Here is a 14,592-nt window from a genome sequence, read left to right as displayed (position 1 = left end):
TATATAATGGCAGGCATTGGATTCAATAGTCCCTCTTTTGGATGCAGTTCAAGGGTCTTAATTATAGATAGTTTCAGAATGTTCTTGACTCTAAACCATGTCAGACATCTGATAAACCATTAACACAGGGTAAAGGAAGCATATTGTCGAGTTCCAATATATTATTATTTAATTATATTTTAATTTACTACTGACAGATGGAATCCCCTTTATAAGCCACCCTGTTGCTCTCTGCCTCATCTTAATATTCTGTGTTGAAGTAACATGAATTTCTGTATCTTTGTCCCAAATAAATGACTTCTGGATGAAGAAGAATGAGCCATTGGAAGCTGGATGCAATGAAAACACTTAGGAGAGAGTTCTCAGTGCAAACTTGGACATAGTTTAAAAGCAGTAGACTATGCTTTGGATGTGCATGTCAGATATGAGGTTCTGAATTTGAGACATTGGTGTAGGAGGGTCTTCTGTCTATATGTTACTTTCATTGGTCAAATAAAGATACTGCCTTGGCCTTTTGATAGGACAGCAGCTTAGATAGGTGGAGTAGACTGAACAGAATGCTGGGAGAAAGAAGCAGAGTCAGGCAGATGCCATGATTCTCAGACAGACATAAATTAGAATCTTGCCGGTAAGCCATGACTCCGTTGTGATACACAGATTACTAGATATGGGTTAAATAAAGATGTGAGAGTTAGCCAAGAAGTGGCTGGATATAATGGGCCAGGCAGTGTTTAAATGAATACAGTTTTTGTGTAATTATTTCTGGTGTAAAACTAGCCAGGTGGACAGGAGCCGGGCTGTAGGAAGTGGCCCGCCGTTCCTTTTACAAGACATGACATGAAATGATAATTTTAAGCACTACTATCTAAACATGAATGTATTCATTATATTCCAATTTTTACTTTTTAAATGTGCCTATTCTCTAGGCAATTGTCCTAAATAGGGAAAGAATATATAATGACATTAAAAATTTAGTGTGTACTGGTCATTCTTGATACTTGTGGATATTGATAGGGTATCTTTCCTAATGATTATTTTTAAGGATAATTCTTTAAGGCATAGTTGTGATGAAATGATTTTGAGCATTTCTATATTCTAAGTGTTGGAGAGGACTTCAGGGAAGACTGTCTCTCATGATCTTTGATGGCATATAATATTAAGTAACAGAATCGATATGTACACATCAGAGTTTATTCATAAAATAGTTTTTAAATGTCATGTTGATTTACTTATACAACATTAAACATAGTTTATTCTGTAGTGCAATGACTTATGCATTCTATGAAAATAAACAGTTCTGTGAACTTTTACTTACTAAAAAGAAGTTTCAGTAGTTTCTAACAGTACTTGTCTGGAATATCTTACCATCGTCTCATGCACACACTTGTACACACACAATTGGCCTCTAATGGAGTACACCTAGTTTTCATTTGTTCTTTGACTGATTACAGGATTTAAAATTGTAGGTTGTGTTCAGAGGTAGATAAAAAGCTCCAAGAACTCAAATATATAAAGTTTTCTTGAGAAAGTTGCAAAATCAAAAATATACTAGTAGGTAATCTATGCTGGAGAGGTGTCTCAATGGCCAATTTGTGGGTTGCTTTACCAGAGGACACAGGTTCAATTTCTGGCATCCACATGGTTGTGAGTACAACCATCTGTAAAGTTCCAGAGGGATCTAATGCTCTTTTTTGGCTTCTGCAGGTACTGTAAGAACATGTTGAATAGACATACATGCAGGTAAAACATCAATATACATGAAATAAATATAAATATATCTTTAAAAAGATTTTTTAAGAGATAAGTAAGAACCTTGGAGTTGTGAAGTTTCAACTATTTTAGTTACTCAGAAACAAAGCAATCGGTGAAAGAATTCAGAGAGAAGCCTTTTGAAGCTTAGAACCTTAGATATTTTCCTTGTTTAGTTGTAAACTTAAGGAGAAATATCATATGCTATCTGGCTAAGGTATTAGCTCCTAGGTCTTGGGATCTCTCTCTCTCTCTCTCTCTCTCTCTCTCTCTCTCTCTCTCTTCCTCATTCTCTTACCAGTTGTTATACTCTTTCACTCCCCCATGCCTCATGGGGAACTGTGTATTTAGAAAAATTTTATTATTAGTATGTTGGTTGTGTGTTTGTGTGTGTGTGCATGTGTGTGTGTGCATGTGTTTGCATGTGTGGGGAAAAGCACTTGTTTGCCATGGCTTCAGAACTCATGTGGGAGTGTCAGAGAACAGCTATTGGAGTTGGTTCTCTCCTTCTACCTTCAGTTCAATTTATTTTGAAAAAAAATCAACATTTCATCCCATACCATTATTTATGGTTGGAATATAGAATGTGTCTTAAGATGATTGGAGTAAGACAATTGTCCTGGCTAGTCTGATGTTAACTTGACACAAATTAGAGTTATCTGGGAAGAGAAACCTCGATGAAGGAGCATACCTCCATCAGGTCACTTGTAGGCATGTCCGAGGCACATTGTCTTGATTAAAGATTGATAGAGAGCGTATTCACAGTGTGGGATCTGTGCCATTCCTGAGAAGGTAGTCCTGGACTGTATTAGAAATCAGGCTGATGTAACTAAGGCTCAGGGATCGCTGCAGAAGATGGGACAGAAAGATTGTAAGAGCCAGATGAACAGAGAACTTTGGAATATCAAAAGCTACACCCACCAAGTTTCTCTAACATGGTTGCCATGAACTGAAAAGAATGACAACAGCAGGTGTGGGAGATATTCACGAGGCCACAACCCTATGCAAAAAGATTCCATATGCAGCTAAGAAAATTTTTTCCAAAGAATAGCACACCAATTTGTTATATAATACCAAGAGGTTCAGCCCTGAAAAGATATACATACAAGAAACATTACATAGACTGGAAAACTTGTATTTATATATGTAGGAATACACACATATTTGTAAAAAACAATAAAATAAAAAGAGACCATGAATTTGAAAGAGAATGAAGTGGTGTTTATGGCAGGGTTTATGGGAAAGAAATGAGAGGGGAAATGATATAATTATAATCTCAAAAACTAATTAGAAGAAGAAGAGGAGGAGGAGAAAAGAAGGAGGAAGAAGAGCAAGAGGAGAAGGAAGAGGAGAAAGAGGAGGAGGAATAGGAGGAAGGGGAGGAGGTAGAGGAGGAAGAGGAGGAAGAGGAGGAGGAAGAGGGGAAGGAGAAGGAGGAGAAGGAGGAGGAGGAGGAGAAGAGGAAGAGGAAGAGGAAGAGGAAGAAGAAGAAGAAGAAGAAGAAGAAGAAGAAGAAGAAGAAGAAGAAGAAGAAGAAGAAGAAGAAGAAGAAGAAGAAGAAGAAGAAGAAGAAGAAAAGAAGCGAGCATACTAACAAGCCATGAGGAAAATTCCAGTAGGAACACTTCTCCAGGGTCCAGCCCTGCTTGAGTTTCTGGCTTTTCTCAGGGATGGACTGTTACCTGAAAATGTAAGATGAAATCAAGCCTTTCTTCAGATTTCTTCATCAATGTTTTATTACAGCAACTGAAAATATAACTAAGTCAATAGTCACATTGTTTTTATTGAGTGAAAACCTCTAATTTTCTCTTTTCTTCTCTAAAGTAACTCTTTTGAACTTATTCTTTACAATTGATGTTTTCACATCCAACTTCTCAGTTCCTTTGATGATGGTAATGGAAATGTTGAAGCATACTTTCCATAAGATAATCAAGGAGTGAGAGATGAGCTAGGTTGCTACTGTCTACATAGCCACTTTCAGTCCTGAACAAATGTTCCCAAGAAGACATGTAGTGGTGCATATCTTTTACTTTCTATAAAAAAGAAAAAAATCAATGGGGCTTTTAACATAAGAGTTCCCAATTTTACGTGTTTGCAAATGATTCAATATTTTCCAGAACACATGGAGATCCAAAGCACATGTAACTCGTATGTCTGTTCTAATGTCCATAAGCTTGTAAAGGGGCTGTCATCTGGCCATTGCTTACGATAACTGTCCGTTTTCTTCTGAGCTGGTCTGGATTTCATAGATTTTTGTCTCCCGCACCACAGGAGTGTAGAGCATATGTTAGCTGATCCTTATTTCTTGCACCTATGCTTTTCTTCCCAAGGAACCAGACAGAGAAAGGAGCTGAGAAATAGTGGCTGCTGAAAGTAGAATATCTTTGCTCCTAGCATAGGCTGCCCTCAAAATTACTTTGTGCAAGGACTTCATCCTACCTATAAATGGTAGAATTTGGGGGCATATGTCAACATAACTTGCTTATATTTCTAATAATTACAATTTCTCTTTTGCGTTCATGTTACCAAATCCACCGACTTCCATTTCATGGACTCACAAAACTGTGTTGTACAAAGTTCTTGATCTCTGCGTTTCGGACAGTTTCTGGTTACAAATCCACCTAGGAGTGCTGTGCTATTGAGGATTTTCTTATTTCAACATTAAATGTGGAAAGCAAACTGATTATACACAAAGCATTTCCTGTCATTTGGCCTTTTGACATTCCCAGTATGCTCCATAGCTGAGCCTGGAAGGAATTTTTTTTTTATGTAGTTTAAATCACTTGAAGAAAAAAAAAAAAAAACAAGCCATCAAGTCTGGAATCTCATTTCTTTTTTCTCTAGGGAATATCCTTGTACTAAATTGACATCAACACATGATAGAAATTGGTTACTCCCTGATACAGTCATTCAGGAATTTTTTTGCTATTTTAAGGCCTATTATGATTTCCAGCAGTTGCTACTTCATCATTCAGCAAAATACAGTCATCGAGAACTGTCTGACATATCAGAAGTTCTGTTGCTGGCTGTAACTCCTCTGTAGTCAGCCCTGCTACTTATTTTTGCCATGGTCAGAGCAAGAGCTTGTGAATTGAAGATCCAAGATGAAATGCAGTTCAGTCTGTCTACTTGTCTCTCCCTTGACATTTTCTAGAAATCTCTGGTTATCTGATAGTTCTGAACAGCTTTCTATATATGAAATCAAACTGATTTTGATATCACATCCTACCTTAACTAGTTGAGTAGCCTGTACAGTGATGTTAAGTGTGAGTGTGTGTGTGTGTGTGTGTGTGTATGTGCATGCACACGTGTATCTAAAACATGGGGTACAAGAATAATGAAGACAGTGCAAACCACAGAAGAAAGCTGTTAGACACAAAAGAACAAATCTGAGGAAATATGAGAAGAGAAATAAAATGAGACAGTAGAATAAATAAGTAAATTATGTATGCAAAAGATATTTTCAGCTCATGCTTTATCTTCAAACTTCCGAGATGATTTTTTAAAATAGAATTTCTTAAGTTTTACATGGTAATATTCAATGTTTAGCTTTTATCTGAATACTTTTTTGATGTTTTGATCATTTACACTGGTTCATGACAGAATTATTCTAGCTAGTTTATAAAGGAGTGCTTTCTAAGGTATATCATGGACAATTTGATCAAATGTTGTTCCTAGATATTCCTTTCAGAGTTTGTGAATGGACAATGTCTCAAGCCATGGAAAACATTAGTTAACTTAAGCATTCATGAGTTTCTAATAGTTTGTGTAGATGTATTCTTACACACTCTAATATTCAAGCTTGATATGGGATTCTTTTCTGTATGCTGTGAATATCATTGGTTAATAAAGGAGCTGCTTTGGGCCTATAGCAGAGATATAAGGTAACAGAGCTAGCTGAGGAAAACTAAACTGAATGCTGGGAGAAAGAGGTGGAGTCAAAGAGAAGCCATAGTGACTCTGCCAGAGACAGACATGCTGAAACTTTGTTGGTAGAATACAACCTCATGGTGATGCACAGATTAATGAAGATGGGTTAAATTAAGATGTAAGAGTTAGTAAATAAGAAGCTAGAGCTATAGGCCAAGCAGTGTTTTAATTAATACTGTTTCTGTGTAATTATGTCAAGGCTAAGTGACCGGGAACTACCTAGTGGCCTCCCACCAACACAATCTGACTTTGGAGAATATGTTAGCAGAGCATCGCAGAGTAAAGCCCATGAGAATGGTGTTGTTGTGAAAACTTTAAAGTGGAATTTGGAAGAGGTCATCACAAGCCATATCTATTACATTATCAGTTCCTAGTGGGTAAGAGGGACTAATTCTAAGCCATTGTGTGCTCAGATGACTAAGTTGTCATTTTAATTAGCTTTATGTCTTTCTTATAAACTAATTGCTTAAGAAAAATAAGATCACTTGATGGCTAATGACAAGAGTGCTATAATTTTATTTATTAATAATTTATGTAAACTACATAATTGCACAGAACTACATTTCTTTTTGATTTTTTTAAAGATAGAGCATATGCTTTTTTTAAAATAGCAAAAGCATATATTTGCTAATGACATTAATGAAATAAGTGTGCTGTTTTGGGATTGAATACCACTGCTAACATATTTAATCAGATGGGAAGAAACATTTGTCATCCTGTTTGGATTTAAATGTATTTTCTATCTTGACATAATTGCAAGAACTTCTGGGACAAGTGTCTGCGTGTTCCCCTGCAGGTAGGTAAAGGCCACAGATACTCTTTCTCTCCCAGCCTATGTTGGGAATCTTGTTGCATCCTCTAGTTTTCCTTAATAGTTACTTTGTACTGTGTTTAGAGGGAGGGGGGAGGTTCCTTGCATGGATTAGATATTTCTTTTCTAAAGAGATTACTGTTTATTGCTTCAATAGGAAACACTCTAGGAAGGAGTAAAGCAAGTGAGTCACTGCATTGACGGTGATCTACAGCAAATCCCTGTCAGCATCTTTCAGGCTGTAATTCTTTAATCATCTTTTCTATGATAAAAATATGTTCTATGGTATGAAAGTGATGGACAAAAACTAGTATCCATGAGTCTATTCATTTTAAAGATAGATAACAGGAATGATATGAATAATAAATATCTAATAACAGCAATGGGTAAGCAAATGGATAAAGTAATGATATGTAAGATGAAACCTGAAGAGAGTGTGTAGGGGAGGATCTGGGAGAGTCAAAGATGGCTTCATTCAGTAGATGATTTATGGATGATTATTTGAAGGAAGTGAGCCAGAGTGAGAAAAAAAGAGAAAGACATCAGATACAGATCCCTTAAAGTGCAGATGCCCAAGGGTAAAGGGTGGAGTTAGTGTTTAAGGAAAAGACATGCCGCTGTGGTTTGAAATATATAAGCCCAGGAAAGAAAACCAAAATCCTGCTCACAATGGTAGGGCGAGGGGGAAGCACAGGTAATCTTTGGATATTCTCTCAGGAGGATTGTAAATTTCACTCTGCAGGGTCTGGGTGAGAAGGAGTGGCCAAATCAGTGTAGTAGGATCTGTCTCATTACTCAATGAAATGCTCTGTTTAGTACCGAATAAAAAGAGTGGAGGCAAAGATATAGGTTGAAGCATCATGTATGAGGCTAGTGCAAACATCCAGGCTGTGACAATGGAAATATCTTTAATGTTTTCCTGTCACTGTAGTTGAACACTTCTATCTATTGCTTTCCCAGAGAAAACTGTCATTCAGCATAGAGAAAACATCCAAAGCTCCAAATATTACCCTGTTCTTTGCACTTCTCCTGATATAGATATGGCCACAGCCTCCTAGGCAATCCTGTGATAGTTTGGCAAAATTTATAATTACATATGCAGCATCTTCATATGCTCTTTCCGGCATGCAATTAATAGAAGCCAGATGTATGGTGAGCTGAGCGCTCTCTGAGGTGGTCGTGAGAATATAAAAACTTGTTGATTTAGAGTCCACACCTGGAGTTCTTGCTGCTGTTTGCTGCCTCTGCTTCAGTCTTCATGCCAGCTGCTTAAAGAGAGGCTCAGCTTCCAAAGGCTTCTCAGCAAGAAGAACTCTAAATCAAGAAAAATGGCCTAACCTGCTTATTTCCCAACACAGGTCATAGCGGCACCTTCTTACTTGGTAATGGCTGAAGATGAATGTACAGAAAATACAAGATCAGAATGGAGTGCTTGAAAGCTGGTGAGTGTATGTGTCACCTTGCATGGGACCCCTGATATGAGTAAGACTGTGTTATAAGGAGTTTAAAAGAGCCACAAACAGAAACAACTTTATTAACAATACAAAACCATAGGCACACAAAGCTTTATATGGTACAACCTGAAGTATTTTTGTTTCTTTGTTTCAATTTCTATTTCTTCTGCTTTATGGGCTGCAAAGAGTTTTATAATCAGTGACAAATGTATATTTACAACATTTTAAAAGATGAAATATTCAATAGTAGCTGGGGATATTAGCAATAAATGTCCCAGTTTACATATTGGTTTTCTTCAGATTTTAGTTATGTCATCCGAATAATCATTTCAGATTTTGATATGATATTTTTAATTCCAGTAGCAAAATCATTTCTAAAATATAAGTAGAGATGACACTTGTTTTTCAAAATTTTGGGGTTTTGTTTGCACAAAAGTTCTTGTTTGTGTATTTGTAAACCATTCAGTTCAAGGTATATTGACTTACATACCTAATATTCTCAAATAATATAGAGTTATTTCTTAACCACTATGACTGTTGAATGCCTTAGTTAAAGCAGTAACCTAAAATTATTTGACAATAGGTTTGGCAGAGGGAAGAAAGAGTATGGTTTTTTAGGTCAGGGTTGGAAACACACCAATGTACAGAAGAGAAATAAATGTTGATTATAAAGCAAACATGTTCTTAATTCTACAGCCTGAGTGTTGATGTCTACATAATGGAATTTTATCTCTCAAGGTGATGGATGATATTGGGAAATGATACCTTTGATGCGTAATTAGAACTCAGGAGGTGAGCTGGGCTGACACAATTAGGATTAGTGCCTTTTAAAAAGTAAGAAACTCCAAGAAAGCAAGCCAGCGTCCCACCCCTATTAGCAAACAGCAAGAAGATCTCATCTACAGGACTGAGAACAGACACCAAACCATGGAACTGGTGTTGCTTTTCAATTGGATTTCCCAGAACCATGTGATACATAGTATCCGTTCATACTCTGTATGGTTTATGTTATATTGTAAGAGTTCCCTGTCTTAGATTAGGGTTACTATTGCTATGATGAAACACCATGACCAAAGCACCGGGAAGGAAAGAGTTTATTTGGCTTACACTTCCGTATCACTGCTCATCATCCAAGAAAGTCAGGGCAGAAATTCAAACAGGTCATGAATTTGGAGGCAGGAGCTGATGTAGAATCCAGAGAAGGGTGCTGCCTACTGACTTGCTTCTCATGGTTTTCTCAGTCTGCTTTCTTATAGAATGTAGGACTCCCAGCCCAGGGGTGGCACTTCCTACAAATGTCAATCATTAAGTAAGAAAATGACTTTACAGAATTGCTTGCAACCAAATCTTATAGAAGCATCTTCTTATTTGAGATTCCATCCTCTCAGATGACTTCAACTTGTGTTATGTTGACATAAAACCATCTAGCACTCTGCCTGAGCAAACTATGGCAGAACATTGGTAAAAAGAGTTGGCAAGGCTGCAACAAATGCCTGGAGTACGAAAGCAGCTGGGAACTGACTAAAGTTTAGAGACTAGATGTCTTTAGAAAAATACTGAAGAGAAACAAATAACACACAAACAAGCAAAAGCACTCTGAACAAACTGTAGGGTGGTTCTGGTGAGGCCTTAGAAAGGGAGGAGAGCTATTGAGAAAATCTCAGTCTTGACAAGAACGCCCATAGAAATGTGGATAAAGACCACTGTGATGACATCTTGGGTGAAAATGAGGAAGATGCTGAAGGACTCTGGAGCAAAGGAAATCTTGTGTGAGACGACAGTGACTCTGAGGACTTGTATTTGTGTCTTAATAATTTATAAAAGGCAAAGTTGATGGGTAGGGGACGTGGGGCACTCAACACAGGGTAGAAGGTGAGGCCTGTCTTCTGCTACTTCCTAGAGTAAAATGAGAGAAGAGAAAAATGAGTTAAGGACAAGACTGCTAAACAAAAGAGATGCAGAATTTAACAATGGTAACTTGCAGAAACACTCCCTGGGAGAGATTAAGGTGTGTCTAAGTGACAGTTTGATAAGACAGTTAAAATGGGCCTGGCATCGTAATGCATCCTTCTGCCTCAAGACTGAAAAACAAGAGTTCTTTTAGTGTCAGCCACTTCTCTTCATGGTGTAGCCTTGGTCCTGAGAAGAATCCTCAGCTCTACTACGTCTTTTTAGTGTCATGGGCTGATATAAACTGAATACTGTGTTCTTTTATTTCCTTTTCTAATAAAATGTAATAATAGTTTCTTATTCCAAAAATATGAATAATGGTGAAAATGAATTTGTTTTATTTTTTTTTAATCTTTGGACAAAACAAATGATTTAAGGGCAAGGAAATGTCTACTTTTTCCTTTTTTTTATTTTTCAAGAAAATAAGAATAAATTAATTTCATTTGAAGAAACCCAGATGTCCTCAAACTGGGTTCTGTCTGCCAAAAAGAGTCTTTAGAAATTCTCTGATGAGTCAAAATTCCAAGGTTCTTTCCTGAATTGACCAGCAAAATTCCCCAATACTACTCTGGGGTAGGGCATGCTGATCTAGGATCTCTCAATAAACTGTTCCTTCAATCTTCTCAGTTGTCAGTGGGCTCCATGGATACATCATTTGTTCACTCTTACTCCATTTAGTCATCTTCCACTTCTCAGTGAAGCTAGAGCACACACACAATGAAGGGAATATTTGTGCAATGGCTGATTGATTCAAATACTAATTGCTGATATATGTGTGCAGCAGTTTCCCTCACTATGTGGTGTATTTAAGTTAACTGGTCTTATGTTCAGAATATCAGTTATTATACATTTAAACAATATTTGTTGTGCTTTGTTTAATTATCTTTTATAGATTATCAATAGAGCACACTTTAAAAAAATGAATAAAAAGTGTGTCCTGAGTGATGTTCCATAACTGAATGAATGTGTATAATTTTCTCTGAGCTAAAATTTCCCAGAGACCCTTCCCTGAGCAACCATTTAATGATAGTGATCTTTGGATAGAACTGTTCGGATTAGATAATAAGGGTATGACTCATAAACATGTCATTTAGATCTGGGAACAAGTAACTAGAACCCATCTTTCAAGCCAAAAACCTCTCATTTTTATGGGTTTTCCATCCCCACATGAATGGTGTACACCTCCAGTTTTTAAACTGGCAGGTTTTCTTAGAAAAATGGCCCATTCTATGATGAAGAGTACCTAAATCCCACAAGAGAAAGAAGTACCCTGTTATTACTCTTGTTCAGCACATGAAAAGCAGAAGTATGTGAGAACCAGACACAACCTGTAATTTGGTAGCCAAACAACAGATCTCTGCTGTAACAGGAAAAATGAAAATATAGCTTTACTTTGGGATCCGTGAACGGGATACCAGCAGGAGGGCTACTTTGCTGGCTTTTCCCACTTCCAGACAAGATTCTTCTTTGCCTACTGGAGCAGATGCATACAGAGTGAACTCTGTTTGCACCCTTGTAAGGACTGTGAAGAAATATAAAGGTTTTCCTCTACTATGTTTAAGTCCTTCCTACACACAGACACACAGAGTCATATACACACTTTCCTGAATGGATTCTAGATTTGAGGGCATAAATATTTAGACTCTTGTTTTTTTAATTCCCTTTCAAATAAGAAATCTGCTCTCTGATCTTAATAATATATATAACAGTTATTTATATCTATGATTAACCTTCCAATTCTGCCCCCTTTAGCCTTTAATAGAAGTAAAAGGAGGTTAATGACATGTTTTGTCTACCAATGCTACAATAAGATATTCTTTTCAGCATGATAAAAATCATAATTAGATAAACTTCACATGCATTCACACAGGTATGCATATGTAGGGGGCCACTTGTTGGTCCCTGGCCACATAGCCCTGAAATAATCTCACATAATCTGTATTATTTAATTCACCACTTGGCCCATTAGCTCTAGCTTCTTATTAGGTGTCTCTTACATATTAATTTAACCCATTTCTATTAATCTATATATCACCATGTGGCTGTGGCTTACTGGGTGAAGTTCCATCTGGCTCCAGCGAGTCTACATAGCTTCTCTCTTACTCCGACTTCCTTCTTCCAGCATTCCGTTTAGTTTTCCCTGCCTAGTTCGGCTCTACCCTATCATGACAGTTTTGTTATTTGTTAACCAATAAGAACAACACATAGACAGAAGGACCTCCCACACCATACATATTCATAGATATTTATGTATGCATATATATGCGTATATGCACACATATATATTTATAAAACACAAACGCAAACTTAGACTTACATATCTCACAAATATGCCTTAACTGGAGTTTTTGTTGCTTTGATAAAGACCATGACCAACAGCATCTTGGGGAAGAAAGAATTTATTTCATCTTATACTACCCAGGTAAGTAAAATCACACAGAGGGAAGTAAAAACAAGAATTTAAAGCAGGAACCTTGAGGCAGGAACTGAAGTAGAAGCCATGGAAGCCATTACTAGCTTGCTACTAATCGTTTTCTCAGCCTGTTTTCTTATACAATTCAGAACCACTTGCCAAGCTGTTGCAATGCCCAGAGTTTGCTGGGCCCTTCTATATAAATGTGAAATCAAGAAAATATCCTACAGACTTGCCTACTTGGTGGAGGTATTTTCTCAACTGAGTTTTCCATTCTGGGATAACTCCAGTATATGCCATGTTGGTAAACACAAAATGAAAACCAACCAAGACATTACACATAGCTGTATTACTTTAATTGGAAATTATATCATATTTGCTACAGTTTCTATAATAAGAGTGACACAACTATAAAATGCTATCACTTTATAATTGTTGCTGAAAGTCAGACTTTTGGTTAGATTTTAATCCCGAGGAGTCCCCAAAACATAAATTATCCCACGAAAGTGGTGAAACATGGAAACTCAAATGGGATGTTTATTCCTTTGCTAATCATTTTTCATGTACTATGTTATATAGAGGCCCATTAGATTTTTCATCCTTGGCCAGTAAATTCCACTTTTCTAGGCTATCTTGTATCTAATATGTTTATAATCATAGCTTTAGTTTATTCAATATTTTAGTGTTCCCTTTCTTTCCCTTGGCTTTTAAAATCAATTCGTGCACATTCACTAACAGAACTTCAGCATCTTAAGACCTCAGCAGAGCTCTTTCTATCTATTTATAGAATTGTTTGGTATCCTGATGAAATGTCGTACATGACAGATGACAAATGTTTTTCCTGAGAGATGCAAAATCTGAGCAATTTGGTAGGTTCATGTATTATGAGATAAAATACTCTTAATTCCTTTTAACCTTTATTTTTATAATACTTTCAACAAGAGGAGACAAGAACATAGATCTGCTTACCTTTTTCTTGGTCTCAGAGTAAGCTGCTTGAAGGATCCTCTGTATTTCTGAGGGGCTGGCTTGTTGTCATTTCGCCATCTTACTCCACGGCTAGGAAAGGAAAGGAGTCATAGTGAAGGCATAGTGAAGGACCATTGGGTTTTCAGAAGGTGGCTGAGATGAACCAGTGTCTTGAGTTAAGGAGCCTGTTTCACAAATTATTTGTCAAAGAAGGGAATTTTAGGGTCTTCTAGATTCCCTCACATTATGAAATGCACAATATCCCCTCAGTCCCTCCATGGGAACATACTCTGAGCCCATATCAATCAAATAGTAGTGTGAGGTTTCTGAAGTCGGTGGACTAACCATCAATAACTATGCTGATGATAGTAACATTGAAGATCACAAAGCCCTCAGCAGAAGTCTCTCAGGATATTGACTGAGGAATAACAATGTTGGGCATGTACTGGTGACACTGATGACGGATTGCCCATCTTCAAATCTTCTAGAATGGCCCAAGAAGTAATAATGGGGAAATAGCAGCTCCCTTCCAGAAAGATGGGAAAACTATCTGGGCAGATCTTTGATGAGTAAGACAAGTTTAGAAGAAAAACTTGGATGCTAAGTCATAGATTTGCAAGATGCCAAATCTAGTGCCCTCACATGGACTGCTTCTCCCTTTCTTGTCTGTTTGTCTATCCTTTAACCAAATTTTATTTTAGGCGAGAACGATGAGTTGAAGAAAAACACATGAAAATTATTTCCTGGCATCTCACCCAGGAATGAGTGATGAATAGAGCCTGCAAACAACTTTAAAAGCCATTTTCTTTGCTGATATGGGGTCATGAGGTTGTTCCGTGCAACTCTCCGGGCACTAGAATGAGCGAAAGTGGCACAAAACACACCCAAGGTCTATCATTGATTTAAAGTGATTGATGGCTGGTCTTGTCTGACTGTGCTATATTGTCAAACCATCCATCATTCCAAACAAAATCTCTACTCCATAGTCTAATACACAGTTACACACAGCCACAGAGTTTCTTTCCTCTCCAAAAGAGCTACTGCTGATTAGGTCCATGGAAAGGAGAACATGCTTCTTTTCATGAAACGACAAAGTAGTTTTCCATTAGGAGCAAAGTACTCCACTTACGCATGCAAACTTCTTGTCAAATTGGTGTAATGGATATTTTCTGGATTGTTTATACCTTTCTCAGATTGTGTCATCCTTGATCTTTCTCATAAATGCCAATATTTTCCCTACTTAAATAACCCACCATTCCTAATTCCAAGTCCAATCCTTGTTTGAGGCAGTGTGGTGGTTTTTGAAGAATAGTTTA

The 14,592-nt window shown here is 37.2% G+C and overlaps 1 long non-coding RNA gene across 2 annotated transcripts in view; it reads left to right on the top strand.

The window, feature by feature from the left end:
* The window catches only part of LOC126500274 (uncharacterized), a 243,430-nt gene that overhangs the window by 72,932 nt on the left and 155,906 nt on the right, over positions 1–14,592 (top strand). For both annotated transcript variants that reach the window (XR_007591289.1, XR_007591290.1), the window contains one exon: positions 7,849–7,932. This is a non-coding gene — a long non-coding RNA (uncharacterized lncRNA). The remainder of the gene's footprint in view (positions 1–7,848; positions 7,933–14,592) is intronic.

The sequence above is a fragment of the Alexandromys fortis genome, unplaced genomic scaffold (assembly GCF_014885135.2).
Source record: "Alexandromys fortis isolate MF-2015 unplaced genomic scaffold, M_Fortis_MF-2015_v1.1 scaffold_33, whole genome shotgun sequence".
Classification (NCBI taxonomy): domain Eukaryota; kingdom Metazoa; phylum Chordata; class Mammalia; order Rodentia; family Cricetidae; genus Alexandromys; species Alexandromys fortis.
The sequence above is the reverse complement of the archived record's forward strand: the minus strand, read 5'-3'. Positions and strand labels throughout refer to the sequence as shown.